The following is a 15,812-nucleotide window of genomic DNA, read 5'->3' as shown; positions in this document are numbered from 1 at the left end:
CGCCTACTTTCATTTTGCAGAAAACTCAGCACCACAGTGCTGTCAGTCCATAGAAAGGTCTCGTCGAGATGACAGGACAGCTCCTTCTTTACAAAGTTCGCCAGTCTCACTCCAAGTACGGCTGCCTGCAGTTCCAGCCTGACTATAGTCAACTGCTTCAGAGGAGCAAGCCGGGTCCGCGACATCACAAACGCTGTGAAGTGCTCACCTCTCGTGCAAGACATCCTGAGATATGCTACCGCGCCAAAGGCCAGCTCGGACGCGTCGCAGAAGATATGTAGTTCTCGATGCACGACTTCCGTGTCCTGCGGAAACTCGACTTTGTAGCACCGGGGAATCTCGATGTCTCCCAGGAGAGGCATTTCCTGGAGCCAGCCTTGCCAGGCTGTGAGCATGTCTCCACTCAGTTGCTGGTCCCAGTCGTGCTTCCGCATCCAGAGCTGCTGAACGAGCACCTTCGCCTTCAAGACAAAGGGAGAAACCACCCCCAGGGGGTCAAAGATCATTGAAAGCTTCCTCAGGACCCCGCGCTTGGTGTTCTGCACCTCAGTCTTCGTCACTTGAACTCCCAAGACGTCACAAGCTGGTTTCCAAACACACCCCAGGGCACGCTGAGTATCACTTGGTCCGAGGCATGTTTGGTCTTGTCTTGCAGCGCTCCTCTCATCTCTGGGGATCTCGCTCAAAACCTCCATATTGCTGCTGTTCCACTTCACCAGGCGGAAGCCGCCCTTGGCGACGAGTTCAGTTACCTGCTTCTGCATGAGCTTGGCAACTTCAACGTCTTTCACTGACACCAGCAAATCATCCATGTAGAAGTTCTTCTTCACGACCTCTGCTGCGGCTCGTGACTCGATCGTGTCTTCTTGGTGGTCTTCAGCTGTCTTCTGGAGAGCATGGTTGGCCAGAGCGGGACTGCATTTAGCTCCGAAAATCACCACAAGCATCTGGTAAACCTCGGGGGGTCTCCTCTGGTCCACGTTCCGCCACAAAAAACTCAGCGCCGGCTGGTCTTCTGGTCGCACTCGCACCTGATGGAACATAAGCTCCACGTCAGCGACCAGCGCCACTCTCTCCTCCCTGAACCGAAGCAGGACACCCACCAGATTTTGAAGCAGATCTGGCCCTGTCATGAGAGCATCGTTCAGAGAAGTGCCTCCATACTGAGCGGCCGCATCAAAAACCACGCGGATCTTCGACTTATTTGGACTCACCACTGCATGGTGAGGTAGCAACCATCTCTTTGGCGTTGGCTGAGCCACCTCTGCCGACGATAACTTCCGCGCGTGACCTTTGGTGACGTAGCTCATTAGTGCTTGGTCATAGGCTTCAGCCTTGTCAGGGTTTCTCAACAGGTTCTTTTCCAACGACAGCAGACGTCTCTCTGCCATGACTCTGTTGTCTGGCATCTTGGGTTCCGGGTCTTTCCACAGCAACTCCACTTCATAATGACCATCTGGAGTCTTTTTGGTCCTCTTCAACATCTCCAGGGCACGGGCGTCCTCCTGGGATCTGGATGGCTGCCCCTCATACCTGCACCCAAATGATTCCGTTTCCCACCAGTCCTGTAACTTGGTGCACAACAAACTCTCCTCAGTCATGGGACGGACAAACATCACACTCCTCAGGCTGTCCACCTCTGCTTCAGCCACTGAGCCAGTGAGAGTCCATCCGAATGTCGTTCGGATAGCTACTGGGTCTCCAGGATTCCCAGTCCTGATCTCCAGCTGCAGCACAGCCTCGATCACATTCGCTCCGAGCAGTAGCTCAACTTTCCTCCCCGTGCAGTCATGGAGTGGTAGGCCCTGAAGATGTCTCCAGTTAGCTTCCTGCCGTACCTGTGGAATAGTGACATTGATATCCTTGACTGAGAACGCCTCGGGGACCAAGACTCTTGTGCAGCTGCCGCTTGTTGCGCACAGCTCTAACTAGGTCTTCTTCGACTTCTGCAGAGGTCCGGACCCTTCAACGTTCTGCAGTCTGAGGCTCTGCTCCACTCCCTGTAGTCCAAGATCCTCCAAGACACGTTCACACACCAGAGTGGTCTGGGAACCAGGATCCAGCAGAGCGCATACCTCCATGGACCCGTGAGGACCCAGGATGGTGACGGGCACCACCTGCAGAAGCGTTTTCCTTCCTGTACCGACAGCTGACGCAGCGACTACTCGACCAGCATCTGGCTGTGCGGCCACTGTCGTTGACACTGGAGCCCTGATACCAACCCTCTGACTCCCATGCAGCAGCTGATGATGGCGGAGCCGACATCCATCTGTTCCGCACGGCTTCGCTTGGCGGCAGTTCCTCACCCTGTGACCTCTCCTCAAACAGAAGAAGCAGGAACCCGATTTGCTGATTAGCTGGGCCCTCTCGTTGACATGCAGGCGGCGGAAGTCCATGCAGTCCACCAGGTCATGAGGCTGCGAACAGCAGGCACAGGTACGGTGCTGGCTGATGCTGATGCTGGCTGATGCTGGCTGAGATTGGGTGGTAGCATGATGCTGGCTGGTCCCTGTGGCCAGAGTAGCTCTCTGTATGGTGGTAGATCCTCTGTGCGTTGTCTTCTCTTGCCTCTTCTTGGAAGAAGGCGGTTCCACTGCGGCATAGTTGAGTGCAATCCTAACTTGTCTTTGCATCCACACATCAAAGTCAACAAGTGTTGGTTTGGTTTCCAGATCCAGAATGTGTTCTCCCCACATACGCTTCATCTCTTGCGGTAATTTCTGTACGACTCTGCGCAAGTTCTCAAAGCTGTTGAGATCCCCTTCATAGCCTAGAGCCTGAAACATTGTGACCGCGCAGTGAACAGAGGAATGTAAGCGTTCCAGCCCGACTGGATCCAGGTAGGTTGGTGCCGGACAGGAAAATATATCCTGTAGGTGAGCATGCACAACATCCTCCTTCCTTCCAAATCTGTCCTCAAGAGCCTTTAGTGCTTCATCATACAGCTGACCATCATACAGCATCCCACTGATTGTGTCCTGTGCTCTACCAACAACTGATGCCTGCAAGTGCACCATCTTCTCGGTTGAAGTTAGTGAAGGCTGATTGTGCACTAAAGTCCTGAAGAGAGCCCACCATCTTGACCATTCAGATGGCTCGCCACCAAACTTTGGAAGAGTGATGCGTGGCAGACTGTGACTGAAAAGAGATGCTGAGGGAGACGAGTCTTGGGCAACTCTGTCAACAGGTGCAGTTTCAAGACTGACACGAGGGATGTCCGCTGGTCTTGAAGTATCATGCTGAAACTGGTGAGCATTTTCACAGGCAAATTCTCCACCAAAATCACTCCTCCTGTCCCAGTTCAGCTCATCAGCTTTAGCCAACTTTGCCCTGAGTTCTGCAGCAGCTTCTGCATCCTGAGCCTCTTGGAGTTTTTGACGTCTTGCCAACTCCTGCAACTCCTTTTCCTGCTCCATACGGTGCTGCAGTTGAGACTTCTCCAACTGTTTCACCTTCAGTTCAATTTCTGCTGATCTGGATGCATCTGAGCCTCCCGAGGCCTGAGATCCTTGTACAGACACCACTGATGGGGGCTCACTCTTTCTTGACTTCAAGTACTCTTCAATTCGTTTGACAGCCTCTTCATACTGGCTCTCTGCACTGACAAAGTATTGCTCAGCTTCCTCCTTTTCTTCCTCAGTTGGAAGGAGGGCGGCATATTCATCATTCACTTCCTGTAACTTGCCAAGTGCATTTCCCAACTCAGTAAGTATGGATGCCAGGCGAGTACGGCTACCCCTACTATCAATCAGCACAAAAGCCTGCCTGCGGAATCTCGTCAGCGTACCAAGTTGCCGAGCCCGCCTCTGCTTAGCCTCATGAACAGACATGACTCTGTCACACTGCTCAAACCAGGAAGAGCTTAACAATTAGAAGCAGTGGTGTCTACACAATCTTCAGACAGGTTTCCTCCTCGAGACGCAACTTCAACCGACAATTATTCATGGGCAAGTGTCAGGTCAGAGGCTCAGACAAATGGACATAGGTCACGGCACAGACGAATGCCAGCAGCATTCATCACAATAAAGGCACAGGTCAAACAGTAGTACAGGTCAGAAGCAGGGTGAAGTTCAAGGGCACAGGTTAAAATTCAACAGAGGTCATGGTCAAGGGCACAGGTGAGGCACAGGTTAAGGCAAATTCAATCATGGGTACTTTGAAACTGTCACCGCAACGGTGGGGAATTGATAACACTACATATTGGAAATTGGCGTGGATATATATTGCGGTACAACGTTGGTAGTCAGTGTAGACGAAGTATCGCTCAGACGCCTTCAACTTGACATGTAGGTTTCTGAGAAACAAAGAAAATCCTAATTAAATAACGCCAATCACATCAATAGGGCAAGAAAACTCAAATTCACACGACTCATAGCATTTTAACAACTCAAACTCCTTACCAAAGTAAGCCCGACCGTCACAGAAAAGGCTCAGACAAAGACCATGCCGGTATTTTTCCAACCACACCCTTCTGCCTTCGAACGATCAGCTGGTTGCATGAAAATCCAGCTGATAGCATGACACTTTCAGTTTCGGTCTCAGTCGTCAGCGCCACCAGACAGAGCACCCACGCCATCTAGCGTCATACGGCGGCACTCTCCCGCAGTCGCACTCGGGTTGGTACGCAGGTGGCGCCACACGATCAACGTGCCACCGAGAATATCCGCTTCGCTCGTCACAGGCAGGGAGTCACCGATGTTAGATCCCTCTCTGGGTCCTTTCATAGGTCACGGTCCTGACCCGAGATAGCTGAGCTGTGTCGCAGCCCTGACCTCAGACAGCTGAGCTGTGCACGCCGTCGGCTCGGCCGTCAGTCGCCACAGCCGCTGACGCCAGTGTCCAAACAGCTCCAAACAATATCCGGCCCTGTATAGCAGGATAAGCCATCAGAGGCGGGAGTGATCAATGGAGGGACGCGAAACACTAACGCCAAGGGGATGACAACTGCTGAGGAATAAAGAAACTACATGCAGGTACACTGGGAACACGTCATGCTGGAGTTGACGTGTTCCCACTTCCCAGCCCGTCCTGTACCATGCAGCCAGTTCCGGTGATCACTCCCGCAGGGCCGGATATTGTTGGGAGCTGTTTGGACACTGGCGTCAGCGGCTGTGGCGACTGACGGCCGAGCCGACGGCGTGCACAGCTCAGCTGTCTGAGGTCAGGGCTGCGACACAGCTCAGCTATCTCGGGTCAGGACCGTGACCCCCTATGAAAAGACCCAGAGAGGGATCTAACATCGGTGAGTCCCTGCTTAACCCTAACAATCCCTACTTTTTTCTCCGCGCTATAAAAAAAAACACATGCGAGTTATAAAAAACGCATCCCTATCAACCAGTCCCAAACAGTGTACCTACCAAATTTGAGCGCAATCGGCGTGGCAGTTCAGGGTTCAAGATATATGAGCAACCCAAAATCGCTACTGCAGCAGAATAACGAACACTCTTGGCCCTTCACGTCGCACGTGTCACGACGCTCACCATGATACATCAGTTGTAGTCAATAACTCACCAAGATACATCAGTTGTAGTCAATAACGAGATGGAAGGGATAGGATTACGCGCAACAAAGAGTAACGCAGGTCAATCAGCCCAGCGGTTGCTGACTTACAAGCCTATTAAAAACGTTACAGGAATACGCTTCGCTAGCTCAATCGTAATAGAGTAGAATCATTACATATATGCAATTGCTACTATTTCCTGGTTTTCTTTATAGGCCAAGGCTTGGTAACTGATAACTCTGCTGCCCTGTAATGGGTCCGGCCCGCTGTGGCGAGTGAAGACACTCACCCTGACTGACTGGACTGCCAGGCGAGACGCTGCTGACTCTGGTGGTGAATGGTGAGCGGAAGAGGAGAAAGCTTACGCCAAAGCTGAAGCAACTCTACATTGCTGTACAGCTACATAGGAGACATCTCTGTCCACTTTAATTTCACATATGTCCCTCTCAGTTTTCCAAACACTGCAGGTTTTGGAGAGGCAGCCATGTCCAGCCTCACCACAGTTGATGCATTTTGGAGAGCAAGTCCCTTCATGTTTCTTAGAGGCACAGTTCAGACATATACTCTCAGCCTTACACCTTTCCTGTGCATGTCCGTATTTCCCACAGTTGTGGCAAAGAAGTGGGTTTGGTATGTACTTCTTGACTGGGTACCTGACATAGTCAAATTGGAGCTGTGAGGGACATGTTGGGGTGTTGAAGGTAAGAAGAAGAGTGGGCGTGCGCTGAACTTCCTCCCCTACCTTCCTCGTGAATCATTTTACGCCAACCACACCAAACTCCTCCAACCAACCGCAGATCTCCAACTCTGACAAGTCAATCAGGTCAGGTGCATGTATGATGCCCTTGCTCTGATTCAGTCTCGCGTCCCTCTGTACGACACACTCCTCACCACCAAAAAGTTGGCCTTTAAGAGTTTGTCTGTCTGAGCCTCGTTTTTGGTCTTGACTAGCAAAGACCCGTCTGCCATGAAGTTAGCTTTGGCCACTTTTTCCTGTCCGCCAAGAATGCCTCGGACGCAGGTTTGAACCCATGGCTACCCTCTTTCCTTCACACTTTTCCCAGATGTAAGTTTGAGCTGCAGATAAACCCCCTGGGTTCCTTCATCTGCATCTCCCCAGAAACTCATTTCATCCACTCTTGTCCGTTTTAAGGCCCTTGGCCCCTCCATCACGTCCAATCCATATGCCTACTTACCGACCTCCGAATGCAACTATAAGTATTTTGTATTTATTCAGTTTATTGCCAACAGGACAGATTCCCAATGATAGGCAAGTACAAATGAAATGGCCTTGAATGAATTCAACAGCGAGAACCAGTTCAGCTGAGTTGGTGGAATATTCACCACCTTCCAGTTAATCGTCCTCTCTCAAAGACAATTAAATTAAAGAAAGGCAATAACCAAATAGCAACTTCTAGATCTTGACGCTTATGTCTCTCCTCTCCGGAAACGTCTTGACATCTCTCATCTGGGCGGTCACCAGTGAACCTCTTCGCAATTGTCTTTAGGTGTCTTGCAATTGTCGACAAACATGATTGTTTACAGTTTCTCAAGAACCTTACTTTTACTAAATCTAGCAGAAATATTGTCGTGGTAGAAAATTGCTAGCTTGAAATACATATTTGCTCTGGGTAAAGAAAAATCATCTTTTGAAAAATATTAAAAAGGCTAGTTTTAATTTGAATAAAAAAAATATCAATGTATTTGCCTGAATATATCAAGCAGAAAACAGCGCCGCCTCGTGATCCTAAGCTGTTGGTTGATAGCCTTGGGTGATTCCTCAGTTTTCAAATCTAGCTTTTGCATGTGAGGTGTGACCGATGTGCCTCCATCCAGCGGAATCCAGCTAGATTGCAAAGTGGTCGGTCGTACGGGTTGGACCGCGGCGGCATAACTCGGCTTCTATAAGTCCGATTGACAGAGGACAAGCACCGAGATCGATCGTCCACAAATTTGATGACCAATCACAATGAAGTGGTAAGTACGACATCTCACTCTTCGGCGTTTGGGTATGTAATTATGCGGTGGTGTCGTTTGTATACAAAAGTCGGTAGTGCCCCCCCCCCTTAATTGAAGGTGTTCCGCCGCTACAGCAACAAACCCTATGTAAACGCGTCTTCAGTTGGGCAAACTAGACTTTTGGAATCAAAATATGGAGGCATCAATAATTTGATTCTGGTGGGAGGAGCCACCATGACCAAATATGGGCATGGAATCAATTTTTTGATTCATTTGGGTACACTTTTGACTTCAAATGTCTCGTTACGGCGTAAAAAGGCCCATGACGGTGAGATTTTTCTTAAAAAAGGTAGAAAAATGTGGTAGGTTTGCAAAAAGTGTTACCTCCAAGCTAAGAAATTGTCCCTTCTTTGGCCTTGTGAATGGGAAAAAGACAGAACCACTGCCCATCACGTAAAAGCTGTTTTGAGGAAATCGCACTGTATGTTCTTTTGTATCATGAATCACATAGGTACTAAACAATCAGTATTTGTGTAAAATGGCAAAATGAAATTTTTAAACCCCTAATTATCATTGTTGTAGTGCTTTTATATTATTTATATGGTTTTTACCCGTTGCTTCAGTTTTTGTTTTCTTGACATTTAAAAATTGTTAATTGTTATCAAATGTAGTGTCAGTGAAGGTAAGGTACAACAGTGCTATAGGTATCCGTTGTGGTGCTGAGGATACCACTAAATGAGAATAATAGCAAGATAAATGCTGTATTCTTGCAAGTCATTGTTGCCTATTTGTTAACATTACCTGTGAATCAAAATAATGATTAGCCAGCTGATGGGGAATCAATATTATGATTATCTGTTTAAAGTGAATCAGTTCCTTCATTGCCTTTCACTACCTATTGAATTCAAATTGTTATGATAGGGGCAATATTATTTTGCTTAGGAGATAGTTCCAGCATTTCTGTTCAAGATCAGGCATGCTCCTTCTTGAAACACTCTCTTATTTTTATGTGATTGGTAGGTTAGAAATGGTCTGCATTTATGCCCAAATATGGTCATAAGGAATCAATCTTTTGATGCCTCCATATTTTGATTCCAAAGGTCTAATTTGCCCAACTGTCTTCTGTGTGCTGACCATCGCACGACCTTGGTCGTCGGCCAAGCCAATCGGCATTGAAGTTTCCATATCCCCCCTATGATGTCGGCTTATGATGACAAGGTCACTTGAGTGACCTTTCAGGTGGCCTTCGAGGAAAAATCCGAGATACACAAGTTGTGAGGCCTCTGGAGGACACGGTCCTGTCCGTTTTATTTCCCTGTGAAAGCTCTTCTGGCATTAGGTTCATTGCGGATTTGTGACATTCACAGTTTAGCACCGTGCAGAAGTTTACGTATGACGTCATAGGTCAGTGACCTGACCTGACCTGAAAACGCGGCATGGGTGGAGCTTTTCCAGGAAAGTTGGTGGGGCAAAAAGTTGTCAAACCTACAATGTCCGATTGTTAAGTTAGATAAAATTCAACAATGAATCAATTCTTTTCATTACAGAGATAATATTTTGCATTACACAGACATTTCAAAGCTCCTCAATGCGAAAAACATAGGTTTGCTAAGCAGTAAAGTCCTGCAAATCGGCTTATGTTGGTGGGGCAAAACGCTTATTGGTGGGGCAAATTGGCAAGTTGGTGGGGCAGGCGCCCCACTAAGTGAATAGGAAGCTCCACCCCTGAAACGCGGTTGATGTCACATGATCTGGCTTGAATCAAAAGTTAATATGATAAATTTTAACTTTCTATCACAAGCGTGCTTTAAGCTATCACAAAAAAAAACTACGATGGTGGGCCCCGCCCCGCCCCTTTCCTCAGCCGGCGAGGGTTAACTTGTCAGCCTCGAATTTTCGCAAATACCTAATTGTGATTTTTGACCAATGACCATGAAAATACCGTACCTATCATTAAACACGACCAGAAGTGGCATGGTAAAATTTCTGACAAACGAAGCAAGATAAATATCGACTCAATCTCAAAACTTAAAAAAACTATGTGATCGAAAACTGTGTGAACGAAAACGAAGCATTTATATGTGTGTAGAACGGCTGCTGACTAGTTGGACAAGATTCCAAATTTCAATTTGGCTAGATGGTCATGAAATACTCGTCGGTATAAACTATAGGTATACACTTCGATTTGCCCTTGCATTACGTCTATCCCATGGCCTCGCTTTTCATTCTCGCTTTTTTTTTTGTCCGGGATGATGTCGCCGCTAAACGAGTTGTTTGTTTCCTTTTGTTGAGAATTTGAGTGCAAGCAGTCTTGACGATTGCAGATTATTGTAGGACTATGACATAATAGGTAGCGGAATGGGGGAAGGAAGGGTGTGCACTGTGCAGGTGTTTGATTTAGATCATTAAGCATCATTTCCGCCATCATGCAGTGTCACATCTTCCCCTTCCCTTCACTGCGGCATCTCTGCGCCCCACACACGGGGTGAGACTAAATGCTTACTTCGAAATCTAAGCTGCTTTGCGGCATTGGCGGTTATGTGCGGCGTGTATGCCGCATGATTAGTAAGCGGCGACCACTAAATTAAAAACTCAATAGCTTTGACCTGTTTTAAATGGATAACACTGCATACCAAAAATGTCCATCGCTCTCGTCATGGGATATTTAGATTTAAATAACTAACTTATCTACATCATCGTTTTGAACCAAATTAATACTTTCAACTTGACCCTCGCCCGTATTGGTGTTTTTCCAGCCGCGAACGGCGAACGTATAAGGTATAACCCCTTGCCGTTTCGCTCCTGATCAAGCGAGAGCTTCGCGGAAAAAAACGAGCGTGTTGCCCGTGACGAGAGGAAGCCGATGATACCCAATTTTAAGGTCCTAGGTCATCGGTTGACCTTCCAGGTCAGGCCAATGACCCAAAAGGCGGAAAATTGGGACCTGTTAGAACGTCGTAGTGTGGCTGCTATGGGGTTTTCCGGGGTGCTGATCACGAATATCATGCTAGTTTTGATGATGATGTCTTCATTCATTTAGGCCAGGTCGGGTCAGGTCAGGTCAGGTCAACCAGTAGAGGTCCTGCCGGGTATTTGTAGTAGGTGTCAACCGCCTCTGACAGCCTCGTAACATGTTACGAAGGCACCAAAACTACTTTGTAAACGTTCATGTGGTTGCTAAATTCGAATTCAGCTCGAAAAACTGGCCTAGAAACATGTCAAACTCGAAAAAGTGAACCGAGTTCACCAAAGGTCAATGACCTGACCTGACCTTCAGGTGACTTTGACACCCACCCTAATGCATGGGGGCAACATCATATCACATGTTTGAACGCTTGAAACGGCCTTGCTTGAAACCACGAAAAGACTGCAAACGCGCTGCTAATGCGAGCCGACATACGCTGAATCGCGGTTCCGGCCAAACATGGTCTCGAAAAGTAGGTCACAGGTCAAAGGTTATTTGCGTCAGGGTCATGAAATTTTCAGGGTAGGTGTAAAATTGATCAACGCGAGGATACTAAACGTTACGTCGTGATCGGCCGCTTTTTACGCGAGTTATTCGCGAAAAACCGAGGGGAGTCCGTTCGACCCCCCCCCCCTAAAGGGCGAGGGTTAACTCACAGTCCGAGCTCCGAACAAGTTCGGTCTTGTTTGTGAATTTGTCGGAGCATCACCTATTGTTAACGCCAGACCCCTTGAGACCCTAATTTTTCGCGATTACTTTTAAATGCGTGAAGGAATTTCAACCAAGCTCAGGACATGGCCGTTTCAAGACAGGCCGAAACTTTTACAATTTAGATATTTTATCGCCATTTCAATATTTCAGGCACTTGTCATTGACTCGTAATGTTAACTGTTTTTCCATCCTGGATAGAGGCTTTCTACGTCATATGACATTAGGCTCCGCCCACGACTGCGGCATTGACCCGTGCCCATCAGCGACCTCTGTACAAACGACACCCCTGCCATCTGTGAAGGACTATGAATTTCGCTGACGCTTCACGTGCTATGAGTCAATTGCAGCAGACGGTCAAGTAAATGTTAGGCTCTTGTTGACTCTTGTATATAGGACCAAGAGGACCATCACTCCTCAACCTACTACTCAGTCGTGCTTCGAACAAACGTTAACGATTCCTAACAAATACGATTTTCGATGTAGGGTATCTGTTTGAAATACGAGCGAGCCGTATGATGTGAAGCTCAGGCAATTAACTATTATTGCGTTGTTCGATGGTTGCATAGCGATGTACAAATCGGTAGATACTTGGTGACATCCGACATCCCATTATCGCATTATCTGCAACGCCATAGGCTTTAAATACAGGTGAATATTTCCTAACCTTATGTCAGTTATATGCCATCTGCCCGTCATATGCAGCTTATATAAATAAATAAAAAAATATCAGCGAACATATCAGCATTGTAGAAGCAATGCGCATTGAGCATTTATGACTCCTTAGTCATCATGTCGCTCTCTGGGCACTGTCAGCCAAGACGCTACGCACAACTCCGCCGGCTTTCGGCACCGCTCGACCGTCGCCCGTCCCCGCTCCCCGCCACAGCGAGAGTGACCGCGCGCCGGCCCGAAACCGCCGCAGGCCAAGACCACAGAGGCGGGGCTTAGCTGTGACGTCATAACGTATCACAGACTGACTGGTGATAGCCTCTACACACCGGATGAAAATCTTGCTCGAAATTTAACATTAGGAGTCAATGACAAGTGCCTGAAATATTGAAATGGCGATAAAATATCTAAATTGTAAAAGTTTCGGCCTGTCTTGAAACGGCCATGTCCTGAGCTTGATTGAAATTCCTTCACGCATTTAAAAATACTCGCGAAAAATTAGGGTCTCAAGGGGTCTGGCGTTAACAGTAAATCTAGTAGAGATGATGGTGGGAAACTAGGCTTTTAAGGAGGGAAGGGAGTCGGTGACGGTCAGGGGCACTACAAGTAGAGCAGTCATAAGCTGGTGACAGGGCTGACATACCATGTTTTGATAGCATGACTGAAACAGACTTTTTGGGTAGCCAGGAAATCGCATGCGAGAGCCTATTGAACTTCTTACATCGGCCTTTATATGCACCAGTCGTATACAGGTGCGGGATTTGGCATACGATTTCCAGACAATCGAAAGACTGTTTGGAGCCAACGAAGGAAGGAATGAGTGAGTACCTACTAAGTTGAAGGCATTAATTTGGTTCAAAATGATGATGCAGATAACTTAGTTATTTAAATCTAAATATCTTATGACGAGAGTGATTGGCATTTTTGGTATGCAGTGTTATTCATTGAAAACAGGTTGGAGCGTTTAAGTCTTTAATTTAGTGGTCGCCGCTTACTAATCATGCGGCATACACGCCGCACATAACCGCCAATGCCGCAACACAGCTTAGATTTCGAAGTAAGCATTTAGTCTCACCCCACACACGGCGCCCTCACCCTAACGCCGGCCCCCGCCGACTGACCCACTCGCCGCGCCGGGTGCCGCGACCTGACCCAATGTCACTGCCGTAGCCTGCGCATTAGAATCGGGGCTGGAATCCGGGGGCTCGGCCTGCCGGCCGCCTCTGGAACAGGAGACTTTTTTGTAGACCTTGTGACAAGGTAGTGTGCATGCAGAGCACACCAATCACCTTCGGACTGGACGAAAGCCGCGGAGTACTGCACAAAAGGTCTCACCAAAGATTGCAGGCGTGCCATATAAGCGGCCTACATCACTGCACAAGGAGACGCCCTGAATACTTCAGCTGGTTCTGTCCGACTTGCAAGCCCACTAGCCGTTTCATCGCCAACTAACGCTCGATCATGACCCTGACCTTGTCCAATGCAGCAACATTTGCGGCTACTAGCACTCCGTTTTCATGGTTGCTGATTAGCAGGTTCGGGAGTGTCGGCTTGCGAACTGCACTAGCAGACGCCCACACCTACCATCCAGTAGGATCCAGAATATCGTTAAGTAGGAAAAATGATTGGACGGTAATCGTGGCGCTTTTGATCAGTGGCTGAATGACAGCGACATCTATAACTCAGACTGCAGAGCCTGAGTCTGAGTTAAGCTTACAAAAATCGCCCATGAAAAAATCGCCCTTCGCCCGCCCGCCGCGATGCGGGCGGTTCTTTTTTTGCGTCGTTTTTGGTATTAAGTTTATTTTCGGTTGGCGGCGGCCGGGCGCTTTTTTGCGTTTTTTGCGTTTAGCGGCGTGCGGCAAGGCCTCGTCTAACATGTTAACGGGGGGGGGCAAACCCCCGCATCATCGGCCTGCCCTCCCCCCCCCCCCAGTCAGGGCAAAAAGCCACTACTGGGGGAGCCGGCAATAGCCAAAAGGCAAACGAATTTTTAGTTCGAGGCGTCAGTGCACATAAAAGCAAATGTGTAAACGGAACATGGATGCAATGTGAACACTTTGATACCTACCCGATTACTTAGGCCTGTTATCAAGTGTTTATTTTGTTTACCTGACCTGAACCTTTTTTTTCGCTCAGCAATACGTTACATTTCGTCTTTTCAGGCGCCCAACTCCGTGTCTCGGACATTCTTTTTTATAAATTTAGTCCGGACCTTTTGAATGGAAGGATTCACAAGGACAAAGCTCCCGCTAAGCAGAGCTTGTTGCGTTGGCCCTGCCCTCTACCCTCCGATCGCGCAATTCCTGATCTATGGCAGAAGTTAGAGCCCAAAGTTTAACGTATATGCACATAGCCGCGCACGGCCGGTCCCCTCACTGACTTCGACTGACTACGACCTGCCACCAACCGCAACCATACTCGCCAGGAGGAAACATCGAGCGACTCTGTCGCGCTTCGAACCCGGACTGTTATAACCGGGACGCGTGCCCTCACCACGCGGAGTCCAACGCTCTACCGACAAAAATTTCTCCTTTACGTATCAATCTGTTGTTTCTGTCCTCGGGGCGTCAATCTGTTGTTTTTGCCTATCGTCGTCCTCACTATTCGGCGTCCAATCCAACTTCTGGCTGGACGGTCACCGGTGTGCGGCTAGAGTAGCTCCTAATCGTAATGAAGCAGGCTCCCGTGGTGGTCGTACGTAGGCGCAGATTGGTGGTCTGTCTATGGGAACGGGTACTGACAGCTGGATTATGTATCTAAAGAAGTCGGCGTGGAGTCCCGGTGGGCAAATGCCAGCCACTTAGGGTCCCAACGGGCCTCAAATTGCACTTCTACACGAGAAATCTTCATTTTTTGTTTAGTTTATAGCCTCTGACGACCTTAAGGTTGTGTCGGAGATCCACGGTGATTACGGAGAATCCACCTGAGAAGCCATCATCTCCAAGTTGATACATAGGCATTACACTAGTCTGAGGGGGCCCTAGTGGGAAAATACTGTCTCCACTCAGATTGACCCTTAAAGCCTGGTATGGATCATATAAAACCAGTGTGGGCTACCCATGGGTGTAGTTTTCCAAAAATCATTGGGGGTGCTCAATAGCTTTCAGAAAGGCATTCCATAGTTTTTGTAGTTTTTTTTAGCTGTTCTTTTTTACTGTAGCCATCAGGCATCATGCAAGAAATGATGTTAAATCGGTTCGAGAGCTTGTTTTAATAGCGCCACTGTAAAACAATTTTGGCTCACCCAATGCATTAACCCGCGCGGGGCTGGGGTCTCCACTCTCCAGCCGAACGCGCGGGGCTGGGGGGGATAAATTTTACCCCCCTGTTATCTCCCGAACTTTTGGTCCGATTTGGAAAATTCAAACGCCAATCGAAAGATCTCATCACGAAAAACTAAAAACATGCACTTAATTTAAAGTTTGAGGTCAAGGTCAGGTCAAGGGTACAAATTGCAAGTTTCTACAGTATCGGCCTTGCACCGTAGTTGCCGAAGAATGGAGTCATGAACTGAGACTGATTGCCCAAAACGTGTTTGGGCCTGACCTTTGCCATAAGTTTGGCAGGCCAGATTTTGTACTGGACCATTTTGAGTCAACTTTGAGAAATACATAACGTACAACGGTGGTAAAATCGTTGCTATAGGTATAACACAGTTTACCCGCTCCGGGTGTGAGGGAAGGGTGTGGGGCAATGAGTCCACTGACGTGGCGCCCTCGGAGGGCCGGTATGGGATTAAAGCTCAGTTACACTAAGGGCTTGTGTGGTGCCTTCAGTTATCGGTGGCACCCTCAGAATCACCGGCGTAGGGCCCTCAGAGCCGCCGGTAAGGGAGGCACCGGTGTGGGGCCGCCATGCAGGTGCCGGTGTGGGCGATCAGAGGTGCTAGTGTGATTGTCTCAGAGGCGCCGATGAGGGTCCTTACAGGCGTTGCTCCGGGCCCTCATAGACGCTGGTGTAGAACCGTTACAGACGGGTGTGGGGCCTTTAGAGCTGCTGACGCGA

The 15,812-nt window shown here is 48.4% G+C and overlaps 1 long non-coding RNA gene across 1 annotated transcript; it reads right to left on the bottom strand.

Moving 5' to 3' along the window:
• Window positions 1-4,200: 4,200 nt before the first annotated feature.
• LOC122375381 lies at window positions 4,201-4,671 on the bottom strand. Its single transcript, XR_006255384.1, has 2 exons — window positions 4,401-4,671; window positions 4,201-4,294 (listed from the first exon to the last, which is right to left on the bottom strand). It is a non-coding gene; the product is annotated as an uncharacterized LOC122375381 (long non-coding RNA).
• Between the last annotated feature and the right edge of the window lie 11,141 nt (window positions 4,672-15,812).

This window comes from Amphibalanus amphitrite, unplaced genomic scaffold, assembly GCF_019059575.1.
Source record: "Amphibalanus amphitrite isolate SeventyFive unplaced genomic scaffold, NRLGWU_Aamphi_draft 001828F_arrow, whole genome shotgun sequence".
NCBI lineage: Eukaryota > Metazoa > Arthropoda > Thecostraca > Balanomorpha > Balanidae > Amphibalanus > Amphibalanus amphitrite.
The sequence above is the reverse complement of the archived record's forward strand: the minus strand, read 5'-3'. Positions and strand labels throughout refer to the sequence as shown.